This window comes from Phascolarctos cinereus, unplaced genomic scaffold (assembly GCF_003287225.1).
Source record: "Phascolarctos cinereus isolate Bilbo 61053 unplaced genomic scaffold, phaCin_HiC Scaffold_3;HRSCAF=262, whole genome shotgun sequence".
NCBI lineage: Eukaryota > Metazoa > Chordata > Mammalia > Diprotodontia > Phascolarctidae > Phascolarctos > Phascolarctos cinereus.
In genome coordinates, this window is record NW_027555736.1 from 239,029,966 (window position 1) to 239,050,171 (window position 20,206).

A 20,206-nucleotide genomic window follows, 5' to 3' on the forward strand; every position below is an offset into this window, starting at 1 on the left:
ACTATAATATATATTATATTTCTCAACATTGGTTTCCTCCAAAATTGCAAGTTTAAAAAAATTGAAATAAATTGAGACCATTTATATTCATGTTAAATTTTCAACACAAAAACTAACTCTAATTGTCTTACATTTTTATTATCTCTAGTTTTTAAAAAGAAATAATATCTATTCAAAATGTATAAGGAGTCAATGATAATGCCAAGGTTGAAAATCTAGCTTCCCCTGAAAGAAATAGGGAGATTAGGTGGAGGACTGTGCTTAGAGAGAAAGGTAATAAATATTCTGCACAAACTGAATTTTAGATGACTGTGAAGTAGCCAGGGTATATTAGTCCTACAAGCAGTTGGAGAAGAAGCAAGACTACAGCTGAGGAGAGATAGGGGACTAGATTTGGAAGTCACATGTATAGAGATGATAGATGAAACAATGGAATTTGATAAAATAATCAAGAGTGGGAGAGGAGTAGAAAGGAAAAGAGAAAAGAAGAGAGGAAAGGAGAGGAGAAGAAAGGAGAGGGCACCAGAACCTTGAAGTATACCCAACTATAGGGGGTATGGCACACATAATGATCTTACAGAGGAGACTGAGAAGCATGAGTCAAACAGGAAAGAGAACCATGACAGAATAGTCTCATGAAATCCCAGCGAGGCAAGGGTATCATGAAGGAAGTAGTGGTTAACACCAAAGAGGTCAAAAAGGATTGAGATAAAACCACTCTAACAGAGTTTAGTGGTGACTTTGGGGGGGAAAAATGCAGTCAAGTGCTGGAAATAGAAGCCAGATAGCAAAGCATTGAAAAGTGAGTGGGAAGAAAAAAAAAAAAAAACAATGGCAAACCTCCCCCCAAAAAATAATAAAAACAATAAAAAGAGAATAAGTAGTATGTAATTAACTTTGTCTAAGTAAGCTGTTGATGAAAAACAATGAGAAATGGATAAAAGCAGACACATAGAAACAATCACCATTTCCTGAAAAGGTTTAACCAATGTAAATCAGTTACCACCAAAAATTATAGGATCATAGATTAAGAGCTGGAAGGGAGTACAGAGGCCATTGAATCTACCCTCTCACTTTACAAATTTGCCTTGTTATCTTATCCACTAGGTCAGGTTGCTTCTCATGCCAAAATAGCCTAATAACTGCCTTACCCAGACAACATTTGATATTCTTGCCAAGCAGAGAAAAGATGACAGCCAAGAATATAACTCATTTGTTAAATCTTAACACAAAAAGATAGTCAGAAAGCTAAAGTTGCATGCTCCGATAGGGTAGGTAAAGGCAGTACAAATTCTGAAAAATGGCCCACAGTCTGCTGGTCCTCTGAGAAGAGACTCAACAGATAACCATGAATCCAGCCCAAGTTTACAGAGATGGAAGCCTATGGGTCCTCTGAACAGGGATGTGTCAGGGAGGCCTCCACTTGATCCAGTCTTGTAGGGCCAAAAGTATACAAGTCTTTGAATGGGAATTTTGGCAATAGGGCCTGAGGAGAAAGGAAGGCAAGAGTGACTTCAGGTCGAACAAAGATGTGTACTAGCAAAACGATGCCATTAGTAGTAGCCCCTTCTTGGAGGAAGTCTCACTCTTGGTCTTACTGTTGAGGAAGAGAAGGATCTCATCTTCCTCTTTCTGAAGTGCTCAGAAGTGCCAGGGGGTCCTTGACCTCACTACTTGCTTGTCAGATTTGTGTCTTCCAGGCCATTCACCTACAGTTGGTAACAAGCAATGGGTACCTGCCTATGTCCTTCCATCATCCCTTGAATGCAGCCTGTGCTCTGTTCCAGTCAACCTCCTTTTTGGGACTCCCTCAAGGCAGGGACAGCTCTACGCCCCATACCAGCAGGAAGCAGTTTCAGAAACCGAGACCTTCGCCCTTACCCCAAAAGAATTTGGGTCCCATTTGTTTGAGGGGGAAATGATGGGGTACAGGCCCTAGAAACCCTCTCCTCCACCAAATTCCCCTGAACTTTCCCACATGGCCCTGGCGTTTGCCTAAGGCTCATCTCAGTATAATCCTTTCGACTGCCCTTGTATTGTAGCTTTGACCTTACCCCAATCTCCAATTCTCTGTTACCTCTAACCTCAATCCAACACCTGGCCCCACCCTAGACCACCACTCCTAGATTCCATCTAGACCCCTTCCAAGTGGCCCAGGTCCCTGGTGTTTGCCTGGGGCACCCAGCCCTTCCAGGTCCTTCTCGGTTACCTCCCAGTCACCCCAGATTACTTGTCCACTCCTAGATCTTTCCTCCTCAGATTCAACAGAAGAATATGGAAGAAGTTCTTAGGCATAAGTCCAAAGGTGTCAGAGGACCATTGGAGTGGAAAGTAGATTAGCAGTGGTTAATTCCAGGCTCTTTCTGTTCCATATACCATCCATATCCATATACCATCAACAAGGAAAATACTCACAACGTCTAAAATATTCTGTAGGTTTGGGGTTGTATTAGAGAAAAAGAACAGTTTCCACATATTTTACTTCATAAACAATTTCTGTAGCCAATGTTGCTAAAAGTCAGTTTGTTAATATCATTCATTATTCAATATGGAGTAGCCAGTCTTGCTCTTACTTCTTTTTCACCAATTTCACCGGACCAGAAGCCTATGGACAGTTTGATTAGACATGTTCCAGAGATCCTGAACCCAGCCCAATCTTACAGGGCCTAAATCATGAAGGTGCTGGAATAAGGATACACCACAGGAGGAAGAAGCTGGTTCAAGCTCCAGTAATTAGGGCCTAAAGCTAGCAGTATCTTGGTCTTGGCCTGACAGAATAGAAATGAAAGACATAGCTAGCCCTCATAGATCACTGATCAGGGGACAGGATAGGACAGTATATGCCTCAGAACATTTGGAGCCATAGTAAAAGACAAGGCTAATTCAAATATAAAGCATAGTACTGGAGATCTTCCAGAAGGCCCCAAAACAGCATAATCCACCACATCTTAGATGGGAATAGATGGGAATTAAATAAGAATAAGGAGATATAGAAGATCTGCATCCTATATTCCCACTAGCCCAACACAAGCTAGGACTTCAGCAGAAGGCAAAGCACCGGCCCCATCTACCCTATCCAGAACTGTAGGGACAGTGGCTTCCAGAATACAGAGGGGATAGAAATAGACAAGTCCCACCCATCCATCTAAGAGTACGGGAGGAGGAACTTCAGACCTAACACAAACTCCCTGTTCAGAAACTGAGCCAGTACATGAAAAAACAGAAGAAAGTATAAGGAGAAAGTGTGGGCTGACAGCCTCAAAAGGTTAAACCAGTAAATCCACAACAAGTAAATAAAAGTTCCAAAGAAAGAATGACATGTCCACAAAGACTCTAAGAGTGACTGGGAGGAAAAAAAGAAGAGGTAAAAAATGAAATTAGATGTTCTTAAGGGAAAAAAAATTGGTAGGAAAATAAATGGTTTAATGAAGAAAGTAGAAAATCTTATACAAGTAGGGGATTTTCTCTCAAAAAATAGAATGACAAACAATACTTGATTCCATGAGACAACAAGAAATATTAGAAGTCAAAAGATTAAAAAAAACAAAAGTATAAATGGTATCAACTATGAAAGGCAGTAACCTGAAAAATGCATCAAGGAGAAATATTTTAAGAATCATTAGACTCTTTGAAAACCATGATCAAACAAAAAAAAATCTGGATACCACATTTCAAGAAATCATTAACTGACACTACCCATATATATTAGAATCACAGGGCAAAGAAAACATTTAAATCATGAGGTCATCACCTAAAAAAAAAAAACCTAAGTTTCAAAACCCTAGGTATATAAATATTAATTCAGAGCTTCTATATGAAAAAGTACTCCAAGTAGTCAGAAAGAAAAAATTTAAGTTTAAAATGTAAAATTTAAAGGAAATATATTCAGGATCACACAATAATTGCAACTAGGAAAAAAAAGGAGAGAAAATCTTGGAATACCATATTCCTAAATGCAAAAGAAAGCATCTCATGGACCTCACTCATATGTGAATCATTAAAAGGAGGGTTGAATACACAGTCAGTCAGTGAGCATTTATGAAGTGCTTACTATGTGTCAAGCATTGTGCTAAGCACTGGACATCTATACATAAAGAGTTTAGCATAAAAATACATTAAACTCAACAGCAAAACTGCTGAGAATAAGGGGATGGGAGGAGGGATATGAAGTGGCAGGATAAAGTTGAGGAAGAAAGAATCATAAACAAAACAAATAAAGGGTGACTAAAAGCTAAGAAAGAGCTTGTGAGAATCGGTGATTGTGGTCTGAGCTAGATGAACAGAGGAAGGACCATGATGTGGAAGCATATCAGTTCAATGATAAATCACTATACTGCTAACCATCTCCTTCACCACTTTTTTTCACAAAGGTAGAGAGGAAGAAATAAAACATAATATAATTGAGGAAAAGAAAAAGGTTTTGCCCGAACAACATGAATGCATAGGACTAAAGGGAAATAGCTAACTAGGAAAAAAAGATCTTTACAGTAAATTTCTCTGATAAATGTCAGATATCCAAGATACGTAGAGAATTTATTATATATGTAAGTACAGAAGCCATTTCTCTTTAGATAAATATAAATAGACAGTTCTCAAAGGAAGAAAGGTAAGGTATCAGCAACCCTATGAAAAATATGCTATAAATCATTCCTAAGAGTAATGTAAATTAAAGCAACTTTGGTATCCCACTTCACATCCATAAAATTAGCAAAGATTACCAAAAATAAATTGATAATTCTTGCAGGAGCTGTAGGAGGACAGGTACATTAATACATTCTTTAGGGGAGCAGTAAAGTGGTTCAACTATTCTGGAAAGCAATTTGGAATGATACCCAAAATGTCGGTAAACTGTAAATACAAATCATGTGACCCGTGATTCTACTGCTACTCAACGAGATCAAAGAAAGAGGGAGAGGACCCATATGTACAAAAAAACATTTATAGCAGCATTTCTATTGTAGCAAAGAACTGGAAAATAAAGTGAGTACCCATCAAGTGGGGAGTAGATGAACAAGTTATGGTATATTAATTTAATTAATTATGGTGCTACAAGAACAATAAAAGACAAAAAAGGCAGATTCAGGGAAACTTGCAAGAACTTATATGGGAGCAGTTAAGTAGTGCAATGGATAGAGTACTGGCCCTGGAGTCAGGAAGACCTGAGTTCAAATCTAGCCTCAGACACTTGACACTTACTAGCTGTGTCACCCTGGGCACTTTTTCCTCACCAAAAAACACACAAACAAACAGACAGACACAAAAGGACTTATATGACCTGATAGAGAACAAAATGAGCAGAACCCTGAGAACAATTTATGTAATGGGTGCAACACTGTAAACACAAACAATTTGAAAGACTTAAGGTTTATGATCAATGCAGTAACTGATAATGACTCTAGAAGACTGAAGACAAATCATTCTTCTCACCTCTTGGCTAAGAGGTGGTGGACCAGAGGTGCAGAATGAGACATAGTTTTCAGATACTGAAGACCTGTGGATGTTTTTACTTGACTATACTTATTTGTTACAATGGAGAGATTATTGGGGGGAAGGGAGAGCACATCCATGGAGGGATGTTGGGAAGGGTTAATGATAGTAATGCCAAAAAAAAATAAAAAAAGAAAGAAAGAAATGACCACCAACTAAACTTTTTTAAATACAGAAAAGAGAGTTAAAGAAAGTTCAGAAGAGGAAACAAACATACAAGTCAGTGTTGGTGCTATCACGTTAAATTTAATATATTCTTTTTAAAGGCTGTATGTAACAGAGATGTATGGTTTCATATGCACTCCTCTTTTTCTACTCATATTTGCATATGAAAATATTCATGTATGCCCGAATCAAGTTCATAATAAAAAAGGATGCATTTTTATAGAAAGCTGTTGAATTACCTCAGATATAAATGACCTACAGTAGAATCAATGGGAATGAAAAAGGTATAAAAAATATTTTGATGGAAAAATTAAATTAATCTGTTAATTGGTTAGATAGGGCAAGGTATGAGTAAGGGAAAAGTGAGATAAATTCAAGGGGTCAAACCAAAACAAATAATGATCATGTAATTTTCAAATGTAAAAATAGGACATTTGACTTTATACAATTAAATTATTTATAATTAATCTGTCATTGATAGCATTTTTTTAAAAAAATTCTTATTAATCTCTAAAAGGCTATATGATCTCATGCCTTCTTACATATGGAACCAAACCTAATTTTAGCTATAAAAGTGGTAATGTCTTTGAGTGGGAGATAAAGAAAGTAATCAATAAAAGGTCAGAAAGATAAAAATAAAAATGTTTTAAGGGACACATTAAGAATTCCACTCGTTGCTTATTAGCGTGCATAGAAGAAAAATGTGATAGAATGTGTTAAGAATTTTGGATTTGGAGTTAGGAAGACGTAGGTTTGAATCTGTCCTAATTCATTGGCTAGCTATGCTACCCTGGTTAAGTCACTTAATCTCTCTAAGCCTCAGTTTCCTCATCTGGCAAATGAATATAATAACAGCAGATAACAATAACACCTACCTTACAGGGTTAATATGACTCAAATGAGATAACAGATATGAAGCACAATGCAATCTTTAAATTTTATCTATATGTAGAAGAAGAAAAAAAACATGAAAGACTACAGGCAAAAAGGCTGAATTTACAATTCAGAGGTTACAAAACGGAAATATGATAGAATGTTTGCTCTTAGAACTATTGTGTCAAGCACAGTTCAGTAGTGGAGAGGGAGTACAACCTTAATCCATAAACCAGCCAGTGTTTGCTTTGTTTTGTTTTAGGATAGGATCTGTCCCAGATCCTGTGATCACAAATAGTATTGTTCCATTTTACTCTAAGACAGAGGGAGAGATGATGTGAACTCTCAAAATCCATTAACTGCATGGGCAGATTTCACTGACACAAGAAATCTAATATCTCAAGTATCTTTTTCTAAATTTGTAGTTTACCAAAATGACAACAAGTGAGGCTAGAAATATTGATATTTTCTCAAGCTAAATAACTTTTGAATGACATGAATGTCTACATCAGCAGTTCTTAAACTTTTTTGGTCTCAAGACTCCTTCACCAAATTAAAAATGACTGAGTACTCCAAAGAGATTTGTTATGTATCAGTATTGACCATATTAGAAATTAAAAGTGATAAAAATTATAAAATAAATATTTATTAACTCAATAAAATAATAATGAACCAAATACATATTAACATAAATGATGTTTTATGAAAAATAACTACATTTTGCAAAAAAATTTAGTGAGAAAAGTAGCATTGCTTTTCACATTTTTGCAAATCTTTCAGGTTTGGCTTAATAGGAGATATCTAGATTCTCATATCTGCTTCTGTATTCAATGGTTGTGATATACTGCTTTGGTTAAAGTTATATGAAGAAAATTGGGCCTCACACAGAGATGTCATTAGAAAAAGGGGGAGTATTTTATTTATTTATTTATTTATTTAATTTGGAGGGATGGGGCTGAGCATTGGAGTTAAGTGACTTGCCCAGGGTCACACAGCTACTAAGTGTTATGTGTTTCAGGTCACATTTGAACTCAGGTCCTCCTGAATCCAGGGCCAGTGCTCTATCTACTACACCACCTAGCTGCCCCAAGCGGGGAGTATTTTGAAAGACAAATAATATCCTAGTCTTATTCTGGAAATTCCTTTACTCTCACAGACCACCTGAAAGTGTCTCAGGGATACCCAGGGGAACCTTGGACCAATTTTTGAGAACTGCTGGTCTATATATATATTCATCTAAATCCTGGGACTATTGTTATTTCATGAAAATTCCTTTATGAGTTGTCACTAAATACAAAAAGGAACCTTTGAGGGCAAAACACAAATTTTGTGTCACTGTGATCAAAGATCCTGTTCTGCTTAAAAGAAATCTTGTAACAAGAAAAGTTATCAGAATAATTTCTATGTCAATGAAATACTAACAAAGTTTGTTGAAAAGGCTATATTTTTTCAGGTAAGAAGATACATTTGGCAAGAGCCAAATCCAAATGTATATTGGGAAAAGCACCAAGCAGAAATTACTGTATCAATAATTTAATTTGAACATTAAATTTTCATGAGTTTTTTTCTAAAATGTTTTTTTCTAAAAACATTTTCTGTGTGCTCCTTCAATATTGTATTTTGGTGTACACAAGGCAAGGCATGAACAAATTGGCCGACGAGCAGCAGCCAGCTTTATCTGAGTGTTTTAAGGTGGTTAACAATTACGTGGAATATGACTTTGAGCAAATTAATCTTCTCCTTAGCACTTAGTGATTTGCAGACTGAAAATATTAGAAACCTTAACTGAGAAGTTTGAAAACAACTAGAGGATAAACTGATTTTCGTAGTGAAGTGTATATATCTTATATTTCACATCTTGCTTTTTCTGCCTTAGCTCCAATCTCACCAAAATAATAACAATAATAATAACAATAGCTAGCATTTCTACAGCACTTTGAAGTTTGCAAAGCACTTTACATATGTTACATATTTGATCCTCACAACAACTCTGCGAAATGATGCTATTATTATCCCTATTTTACAGATGAAGGAACAGAGACTGACAGAGGTTAGGTGACTGACCTGGGGCTGCTAAGTATCTGAGGCAGCACTTGAAATCAGGTTTTCTTGACTTCGAGTCTAATGCTATATCCACCATAACACCTGCAAGCATCAGATATTTCATTCTACTGACCACGTAGAAATGAAGATAGTTAAATGTTCCTATGTTTTGGGAAGAAACTAAGTTTGCTTTACAAATGGCAAAACAGAACTGTTTGTTATGTACCTGCAGTCTGGCAGCTGTCATGTGATCAGATTTTTAAAAATTGTCCTCCAGGGGAATTTTTGTGAAGGTGACTAGAAGGCAACTGAAATCTTCCAGCTTTATAAAACTGCCATGATGAGAACTACTCCAATAGGCAAAGAATCTGTGATTTTGTCAGAGGAGGGAATTCTAAATATGGGAAATTCCCTTTACCAAGGCATATCACATTCCATTTATGACTTAATAAATACTAGAGAATTGCCTAAGCCATGGAGAAGTTGCTTAACTTGCACAGGATCAAAGAAGTGGTTTGACACCAGATTTCCCTGACTCCAAGCCCAACACTCCATTCACTCCATCCACTCCATTCTCACCTCTAACGATGAGAGATATTACTTAAAATTAGTGATCACGGGGCAGTGAGGTGGCGCAGTGGATAGAACACCGGCCCTGAAGTCAGGAGGACCTGAGTTCAAATCCGGCCTCAGATCAAACACTTAACATTTACTAGCTGTGTAACCCTGGGCAAGTCACTTAACCCCATTTGACTAAAAATAAAAATTTTTAAATTTTTAAAAAATGAATGATCATACTTAGCATGTGTATAGTGTCTCAAGGTTTGCAAAGCACTTGAAACATATTATCTCATTTGATAATAATACATCTTCTGCCCTACAGCTGAATCATTTGTTCAAGATGGCTTCCCAAATCAATACTTCTTGACCATTAGCTCCAGAGTCTACAACTTGAAGAGTATAGTCCATATTGTTCTATAGTTGCTGTTTCCCTCAAAAATCATAGGGGTGTCCTGGAATCAGCTCAAATTGGCTCCTGGTAATAGATTGTTAAATTTTCATGGTGAGTATTTAAACCTCAGAAACTAGCAAATGCTACAAATCAGGGCTTAGCTGTTTGTTTTGCTGATTGTCTAGATTTAGAAAAGTAATGGAGAAAATGTTAATAATGCAGATGACACTCAAATGTGTTGTACACACATTCTTTTAGAACAGATTGTTAAGCATTTATCAGAACACAACTGAATGGCAATCAGGAAGCAGGAAAGAGAGACACCAAGATGGCAGAATTAGTCATCACTCCTTGTCATCACAAAATAAATCAATCATCAAGCTTTTATTAAGCAACTAATATGTACTCCAGGCATTATGCTATTTGCTGGTTATCAAAATGCAAAAAAAAAAAAAAAGGGAAAGTCCCTATCCTCAAGAAACTTACATTCTCCTAGTTGAATATAAACTATTTCCAAATTAGTAAACGCAGAATAAATAGAAAATAAATATGGGGAAAACAACCAGGAAAAAATGAGGAAAAGTGTCTCGAAAGAAATGGCATTTGAGTTGAGCCTGAAAGGGAGTGAGGGGTTTCATGGGGCAGAGGTGAGGAGAAAAGAATTCCAGGTACTGGAGACAGCCTGGGTAAAGGGACAGAGACAAAAGGAACATTTTCAAATTTGTGCCTTAGGAATATCATTTTGAGAGCTGTGTAAATGAAGGGTTGGAGAAGACAGAAGAGAGGCAGGAAGACAAATTAGGAGGCCATGCAGGCATCCAGGTGAGAGATGATTAAGTTCTGAATTAGAAATATGACAGAAGAGGACAGAAGGGGGTGGATTCTAGACGTGTTGCAAGACCTGGAAACTTGTTAGATATGAAGAATCAGAGAGAGAGAGAGAATACCCTGTGGAAATATTGTTGTTTACGCTGTTCACAGGGAGGTGAAGCCATGGGGAATTCAACACATTCAAACTGCATTTTTTAGAAATTGTAGGCTTGAAACAGTTTCTGTATTGTTTGGGGAACCTTGGGGTCTAACAAAGCCGTCAACTCACAACTACCTGGTTAATGTTTACTATTTCTCTTTTGTCATTCAATACCATTTATTTGCTTAACTATTTTATACTAAGATTAAATTAAACATGGTATCCAAGGAGTTATACCTGCCATAGTTATGTGGATTTGATTCACTGATGTTGAGCAAGGTGCTACAAGCCACAGCTACTGAAGACTTAGAAAAGAAAATCCTTCCCACCAAAGTCCTTGCCACTATCGAAAAACAATCTAGGAATTCCATTAGTTATCTAAGGCAGTACAGAACTAGGGTACATGATGGATTTTCCAATGGTCAGTTATCCACCTTGTAGATTTTTTGTGCATTTATTTCAATCCCTACTCCCTACCTTTTAGCTATTTTGCTGTTCTTCCGCCAGACAGGGCACAGAGGGAAGATGAAAAGTATAACTTAATCTGATTCTATAATCTTTGGCCTGGCTGAAACAGCTAGCCAGGTGGCCATAGGCCCTCAGAAATAAAAGTCTGCCAGGGACCATAACCCTGTGGTACCAGTGCTGCAGTGCTCCAAACTGCTGGTATTGGGCCAAAGGACCAATAATGGAAAGAACGAGACAAAGCACCAAGACAGTACATTGTATTATGTGCTTGGACTGTGCAGCACTCCACTAAGCCTGAGGTAAAGAGCACAGCATCAGGCTGGGCCTAGTTCTGCCTTAGTCTAAGACCTAAGTGGGTGAAGCTTGAACTGCCCAGTGTGGGAAGAGGCTGAGATGGTTTGAGAGCCAGCCTCCAAAGAAATCAAAATCAGAGGAGATGAAGTCATAGTATGAGAGATAGGGAAAATAAGAGGGGAGAGCCTGAAATAACCAAAGATTTAGGGCAAAAAAAGAAAACTCAAAGACCTGGAACATAAACAGATAAATCAAAAACAACAGAAAGAAATATGGCCTATAGATCTAGTAAATCCATTCAGACCTCTGTGAATAAATACCGCAAAACAAAGGAAAATGAACCAACACTTGATGAGACAGGGGAGACTTTGGAAATTGTGAGGAAAACATAGAACCACAATACGCTGTTCCTTAATGGTTTACAGAATTTGTGGCATGCACAGTTAAAAAAAAAAAGTGAGGGCAGAAAGAAAAACTTGTATCTGCAATGGAAAGCTTCATGGGAAAAAAAGAAAGAGAATGGATTGGGAGTGCAAATAGACAGAAGTGAAGGACAACCTAGAAGAAGAGAAGGAAAAAACAATAATGTTAAAAGAAAATACGCTCATGATGCTGACAAACATAGTGATTTTGAAGCCAGGAAGCAGAGAGACATAGATCTTCCAGAAGAATGCAATTCAAGAGAATGGCCCAGAACTTCTGAACATAGAAAATGAAATTCTAATTGAAATAATTCACAAAATCCAAGGTTACAAACTTCCAGACATATAGTGGTTAAATTAAACAATTCAATTCAGGAATAAGTTCTATGAGGAGAAAGACCTTCAACTACAAAGGAAAAGACATTTGAATAATGCAAGACTATTCTTCACCCACTAGAAAACTTAGGAGGGAATGGAATAATGTATTCTGAAGAGCAACGGGGTTCAGAATACAGACCAAGGTTACCTATCCTGTAAATCTGAACTTAACCATGCATTAAGAAGATCACTGTTCAATAATAAAGAAGAGTTTGAAACCAAACCCTAAACAACAGAAAAGCAGGAATAAATAAATGAAGCAGGCAAAGACAGCAACAGAGTGACAACAGAGAGACCGATAAAAGACTTCTTTCTGAATGTATACAAGGAGAGAGGGGGTGGAGGCAGAAATCTGGTAGAGGTAACAGTGAAGAGGAAGATAAAAGGCATTACAGACAGCATCTGCTGATATCCTGCTTACAGGTGAATCAATATTTTTTTTGGTGGGACTACATTACAACGTGGGACGGTTCATGAAGGGGGGGGGGGAAGAAAGGAGGTTAAAGAGAAGCAAATGATGCGCCAGGATGAAACCCAAGGACTTGCAATGAGAAGAAGGTGACCTCTGTGGTCTCAGAGAAAGAAGAGCTTACAGGGGACTGCATAAAGAGGAGGGGAAAGGCTAACAAGGGGGAATAGGAAGGAAGGAGGCCTTATATTGATAGTGGAAAGGGTTTCCACTGATGGATGCACCTATGGGTGAAGAAAGACGGTCTGTGAAGGGAGATTACATTGGTTGCAGCTGGAGGATTTGGTCCTTGAAAAGTCTACTGTCCTACATTGGAAAGGGAAAGAGTTGGAACCCTAGAGGCAAGTGACAACTGGGAGAGTGGGAAAGTATGTATCCAGGGAGGAAATTTTCAGACAAATGTAGAAGGAAAAGGTAACCAGGGGATGGTATAGATAAGGTGTGGGCTATATAAATAGAGCCATGGTGGGGGAAGGGCCCTACCATGGAGTAGTGTGCTCTATGACACTTGAGATGATTAGCCTATTCTGGGAGAAAGGCACAATGGAAAAGGGGAATCCATGGGACAAGCTCTACAAGATGGCAGAAGCCACCTGGAGGAAAGAGCTTAGAATGAATACCTTGGAAGCTTTGGTTGTATGAGGAATACAGAGAAAAGAAAGAGACCAGATAATTGCAGGATTCATGAATCAGAGAATGAAGTCTAGAGTAAACAGAAAGAGGAGATGGACAATGAGGAGAGTGAGAGGACATAAGAAATAACATTTAAAATTAAGTTATATAGAGCAAAGAGAGCAGAATCATCTGGAAAAATTCACATGTGGAAAAGATCAGGAGACAAAGAAGGAAACAGGGAGCTTTGCTATTATTTTCATAAAGTTAATATTCATGTTACTTTAACAATTGCTTCATAAATTATAACCTATTAAAGTATTTGTGTATATGAACTTTTATCTTGGTTGACGGTAATTAAGTTTCAAATTTTTTTTTTATATGGTAATCTGGGTTGACCATTTAGACAATGGTGAGTTCAACTGAAAGCTTATCTCCCATAGTATCTTGTATTTACTCCAGCCTTACTCATAAAAAGTAGCACGCTGTAAGTGAATGAACAAACGCATGCATGCATGAGTGATTTTGCCATGGCGCACAATCCATTTGTTTGACCACATGTAGATTTGTTCTCAGGCTGGTCAGTCTTGTGCTTTGAAAAGCAGCACTTCAAGGGCCTAGATTTTATTACCTGAAGAAGTTGTCTCATTCCTCCACCATTAACTTAGATAATGAAAAGTTAAATAGTGTGACTGATGCCTCAGGATTCATCGCAGCATGTCTCTTGTTTTAGTATCTAATCAATTTACTTTGGGAAGCAGTCTTCAGAAGAAAATTATGCACTATATATAGTAATAAAGAATGGAGGAGTAAGCAAAAAGTAGGGAGGAACTGGAAATGAAGATCTAACAATATCTGGCTATTGCTTTTCCCTACCGCAAGGACAAGAAGGGATAGAAGCAAACCTCTATCCATTGTATTAACTTATGGAACAGGAATTTGGACCAAATACTTTATTTGTTACTAACAACCTGATCTGCCCTTCTGTCTCCACCCCTTCCTGCTGATGTCCTTCAAGTTTCCAAATCCCTACTCTTATCTTGAAAATGTTTTCCTTATTGCTGCACTGTTGTTGAGGTGAAATAAGCACTAAATGTTTGAAAAGCTACTTGTTATACAAAAGCTACATACAAATATGAAACAAAAGATAGCAACAATACTTTTAAAATTTGTTTTATTTTACATGAGGTCATCCTATATTACAAATTCTGTTATTATCTATCTATCTATCTATTTCTATATCTCTATATGTATATCTATATCTATATGTTAGCTACGCAATGGGGTTAAGTGACTTGCCCAGGGTCACACAGCTAGTAAGTGTTATGTGTCCGAGGCTGGATTTCAACTCAGGTCCTCCTGAATCCAGGGCCAGCTCTCTATCCACTGTGCAACCTAGCTGCCCCTATAATACATTTTAATAAGCATTCATTAATCATTTAGCATGTTCAAGGGACTCTGTTAGACACTAGACATAATAAATTGAAAAATAACAAATCCTGGACTCAAAGAACTTACAGTTTTGCAGATGAGTGAAACACATGCACATATAGATATAATCCAAATCAGAATGAGAAAAGTCCATAGGAGAGGTCAAGCAAAAAGAATAGAGAGAAGGAGGAAGTTAATCCCTTTTAGTTGGAGAATCCTGGAAGGTCTAAAGGAGGAGGTGCCATCTAAGGAAGAGAAGAATTTCAACTGATGGAAATGTTTTTCAAAAAGTCCATTCAAGATAGGAGAGATGGTATGTCCAAATGGTGATCTAGTCTGGAACACAGAGTATGTGAAAGGAAAAAGGATTGAAAAGGGAGATTGTACACAGGACATGGGAGCACCTTGGATGCAAGAGAAAGAAATCTGTAGTTTATTCTGAAGGTAAAGATGCTCTGCCAAAGGATTTTAATGAAGGGAATGATGAGACCAGATGTGTATATCAGGAGCTGCAGATTGCTTGGAGAGGGGAAAGACAAGAAAAGAAGCAAAGCAGCCATTTAACAGGCAATTAGAATAATGTAGGCCAGAGGTGATGAGGACCTAAATTAAGATGGTGCACTGGAAGTAGAAAGAATATACTTTCTGATGGGTGCAAGCAACTGTTTGAAGCCTAGAATCAACAGGACTTGGCGACTGATTGCATTAATGGATGAGGTTTAGAGAAGAATTAAGAATTCTCTAAGGTTTTCAGCCAGGGATACATTTTGATTTAGGAAGTCATCACAGGCAGCATCCATGCATAGCAAGCATTTCTGAGACTTGAAGCACTTGATGTACACCATAACCAGAGAACTGAAAGGTTCAATACCTCATTACAAATAAAAGGCATTTCTCATGGACGCTCTCCCAAGCAATTACTTGCTTTTCCACTAGAATAATTGATGAGATGTGCACTAAGTGCTGAGGCTGAAAAGCAAATGTGGTCATGACAGGCCCATGTTTACAGTGGAGGGAGCTAACAGAACTAGATGCTGAAAGGCAATTTTAAACAACTTTTTTTAGGATGGAGATGAAATGAAACATCATTAGCAAATGAGCTTCCTCTTTGCATTCACTTCCAGCAAGCCCCACCTAACATTGTAAAAGATTAAGAAGACCAAACTTTAAGCACATCTAAGCAAAAGGGAGCAAATAAACAGCATGGACACTTGGGCTTTATGATATTAATTCATGACTTTGTCTCCTCATCTGCATAGGCTTCCAAAAGGTATCCCATTTCAAATAAAGTCAGTTGAAGATTCATAGGCTTATAGCACTAAGTGGTTAAATAACCTGCCCAGAGGAATAAAGGCCTTCCTGGCGTCTAGGACAATTCTCTAGAATCACTATGCCACATACGATAATAGATTTAAGAGTAGAAATGGGATTTGACCCAGCAATACCACTTCTAGGTCTAAATCCCAAAGAGATCATACAAATGAGAAAAGGACCTACATGTACAAAAATATTTATAGCAACTCTTTTTGTGGTGGCAAAGAATTGGAAATTGAAGGGATGCCCATCAGTTGGGGAATGGCTGAACAAGTTGTGGTATATGAATGTAATGGAATACTGTTCTGCTATGAGAAATGATGAGCAGATGGACTTCAGAAAAGCCCGAAAAGACTCGTATGAACTGATGCTGAGTAAAGTGCGCAGAACCAGGAGAACATTGTACACGGCAATATTCACATTGTGTAATGACTAACTTTGATAGACTTATCTCTTCTTAGCAATGCAAGGTTCTAAGACAACTCCAAAACACTCGCAATGGAAAATTCTGTCCACATTCAGAAAAAGAACTATGGAGTCTGAATGCAGGTCAAAGCATGTTGTTTGCTCTCTCTCTCTCTCTCTCTCTCTCTCTCTCTCTCTCTCTTTCTCTTTTTTGTTTCTTCTTTCTTGTGGCTTCTCCTATTGGTTCTAATTCTTCTTTACAACATGAGTAATGTATATGTTGAGCCTATATCAATTTACATGTTGTCTTGGGGTGGGGGGAGGAGAGAGATGGGAAGAAAATTTGGAACTCAAAATCTTACGGAAGTGAATGTTGAAAACTAAAAATAAATAAATTTATTATTTTTTTAAAATAGTAGAAAGGAGGTATTAGAAGTCATTTATTCCAACCCCTTCACTGATGAGGAAATTAAGGCCCAGAAGGGTTAAGTGACTTTCCTAATCAATCAATTAAAAAATCAGCAGACATTTATTAAAAGCCTAGATTTGAATTTAGGTCCTCCAACTCTTCTATTTTTTATTTAGTTAAAAATTAGCTCCCTAACCATAGTTATGAAAAGTATCAGATTCTCTTCTCTTATAGTGTTTTCATAGCATAACCGATGTATAACTATTTTGAGTTTCGGCTTTGGCAACACTGTGCCCTTTTTATGCCCAATTATGAGCAAAGAATCTCTCTTCAATTATTAGTCTTCTTCATTTCTGTAATGGGTGTTTTTTCACTGTACTTCTACAAATTTTTGTTGTTGTAAGTTAATTCCCAAACATTTATGTGTTTCATAGTTATTTTGGATAAAATTTCTTATTGTTTCTTCCTAGTTTTTTGTCAGAACTACATTGGATCTTTTTTTTCCTTAGGCAATCAGGGTTAAGTGATTTGCCCAGACTCACACAGCTAGTAAGTGTCAAGTGTCTCTCAGGCCAGATTTGAACTCAGGTCCTCCTGATTTCAAGGCTGGAGATCTACCCACTGTGCCACCTAGCTGCCCCTAGAACTACATTGAATTTTTAAAGATTTTTTTGACTGGTCTTATTATTTTATTCTACAAAGATCCCAGGGGAAACTTTGTCTTCCTGAGCAGATCAGCACTTTCTCTGCTGTTATGTCACTTAATAGAATGTTAACTTGTTGAAGGAACAAATTGTTTCTTTTTTTGTCCTTGTATCCCCAGCATCTACTATATGCTTATCACATAGTAGGTCATTAATAAATTCCTGTTAACTGCCTGATTGATTGCAGTCTTAAAGATTCATCTGGGACACTGAAAGTTTAACTGACTTGTGTCTATTTTTGTTAATAATTTTCTGTAGCATAGATCTTAATTACTCCTTAAACTGATAGAATTCACTTCTAAATCCATCTAGCCCACAAACAAAATTTTTTTTCCCCTTCTGGCAGTTCATTTATGGCTCACTCACAAATCTAGTGCACTTTCTACCATACAAACATGATTGCAATTACCATAACTAAATTAATTGCTGTAACCCTCTCTCTGAATATGGTGGATAAAACCTGAATAATAAAGCATCACAAAATTATTATTTTTTCAGATATTATAATCATGTTCTAGATATGATAATTAGACCCATTCAAGACTTAAAATGAAGCCTACCTGATTTCAAATCAGAGTTCAATTTCTTAATGCCCTCTAACCTTAGAGCTCTATTAAAGAGACTTTATAGACTTAGGGGAAAAGCAATGTGACCTGGATGTCAGGAAGACTGGGGTTCAAATCTTGCCTCTGATGCATGCTAGCTATGTCACCATGGATAAATCAATTAACCTCTAGGTGTCCCCAGCCACTCTCCAAAATTATGATTTACACACAAGCCATTGATCTGTACCAGGGGAGGGAGTTCCCTTTTACTGAAACAACCACATACCGAGACAAAAAGAAAAAAAAAGAAATATATGCTTTTTTGTATGTAAATAAGATGTTACCCATCATCAGCAAACTACCTCTTTTGAGTCATTTATTTTTTTTTCATAATGGTGATGGATACACAAGTCATCAAACTCCTTTTTCACCCCCACGTGACAAAACCAATGTACAAAAGATGGTTGGCTAGGATTCGGTTGTTGGCAGAGGCCACAGGTGAGAATAAATTTAAGTGGATGACATGAGGCTAGTCCACTAAATGAACCAGCACAGATAGTAGGTGCCTATATTCAAATCTCATCTTCATCTACCATATGCAGGCTTTTCTTTTAATAGTTTCCAAGAAACAGAATTGACTTCTTCCATTTTGCAAAATTAAAGTCCAAGAGCATCTGTTTACACCACAAATCTACATGAATCATAAGCACACATAAAATGCTTTGCCTAAACTGAGTGCTTACCATCAAAGAATATTAAGCATGGACAGACACAAAGCACTGTGTCAAGTAAATGTATCTATGATCATGAAATTACTTTACAGCAGGCCAGTAAATTGTAGTTGGAAGTCAAGGTTATTTCAGCAGCTGGAAATATTCCAATCACAAATTTCTAGTAAATTGTTGAATGACAACTTCTCCCATGTGGGGGAAACTTCACTGGACTACATCAAAGTCAATTTTCCTTGTCAGTAAATAAAAGACTTATATGCAATTCCAATTATGCCCCTTCCCCATGTGTGTGACAAGGCAGTCCTTGGAGAATTATTATTCATTTAAGGGCTCCTGCCATTTTACACTATCCCTGTGAGTATGAAGGAAGATAACACAACAGCAAATGGGAGTGTCCAAAGCTAAGCTTGTCAGAGAAACATCTGATTCCCTCTCCTTTGGCTGTATTTATTGCTCTTCCTTTTTGTAATTACTTTTGTGACTAACGTAACTGTAAACTAGCATGAAAGCTGATGAAATTGAGTATTTAAAGGCAATGAGAAAGCTTTCCAAATAACAAAATTACTTGTCACTGCTGGAAGCTCTGTCTGTGTCTATCCAATATCACAACAACCAGCTGAGAAATGAAAATTTGTGACAATCCTCTAACTGTTGTGCCGACATGACATTAAACAAGCTGGTTCAATAATTTTTTTTTTAATTCAAGTGACTGATTTTTGAGTTAAGTTGGCTGAATCAATCAGTTACTTTGGCATCTTGTAGAGAGAGACTGAAATATTTTTTTTAAATCTTTCTGCTTGAATTTTTTACTTCTTAGTCATTTTAATTCATAAATATGACAATTTTACAGATGATTACAGCTTTTAAATTTAATCAAGTATATTTTAAATGCTCGATTAGGCATAGTGGAGCATGAAGAAGAAAGTAAGGAGGTTTCAAAATATGGGGCCCCTTTCCCCAAAGAACTTAAAAGGTATAGAATCTGTGAATGGAATATTACGTATGGGGAGTAGCTAGCACGCTAGTTTGACTGAACAAAGAATATAGAAAGGGAAAAAAAAGAGTGGAAAAATGGTTAGAAGTCAGATTGTGGTGGGCTATACTTACTAGTTTGAAGATTCTGAATTTATCTTGGAGGCTAAATGATTTGTTCTATCCATTGCATCACCTGGCAGCTCTATAATTTCTTTCCTACTTATTAGCTGTATGATGCTGGGCAAATCACTTAACCTCACCAAGAGTCACATTCCTTATATGAAATATAGAACATGCCCCCTTCTAATTCACCCACAATTGGGGTCCCCAGATACACCAACTAAATACTTATGAGATCCTGATCCATTCAAAATATCATATCAAGTGAGGTGTCTCCATATCTTAATGAAATTGCACTTAATAAAACTGCACAGTAAGATAAACGTCAATACCTTCTTCCCTTCTTTGTTGTGGAAGGGCGTTATAGGTGTGGCAAAGAAATGGTTTGCCATTTCCTTCTCCAGCTCATTTTACGGAAGAGGACACTGAGGCCAATAGG

General features: G+C 37.2%; 1 protein-coding gene across 1 annotated transcript in view; it reads right to left on the bottom strand.

Moving 5' to 3' along the window:
* RTN1 (reticulon 1) overlaps positions 1-20,206 on the bottom strand; it is a 265,232-nt gene that overhangs the window by 168,796 nt on the left and 76,230 nt on the right.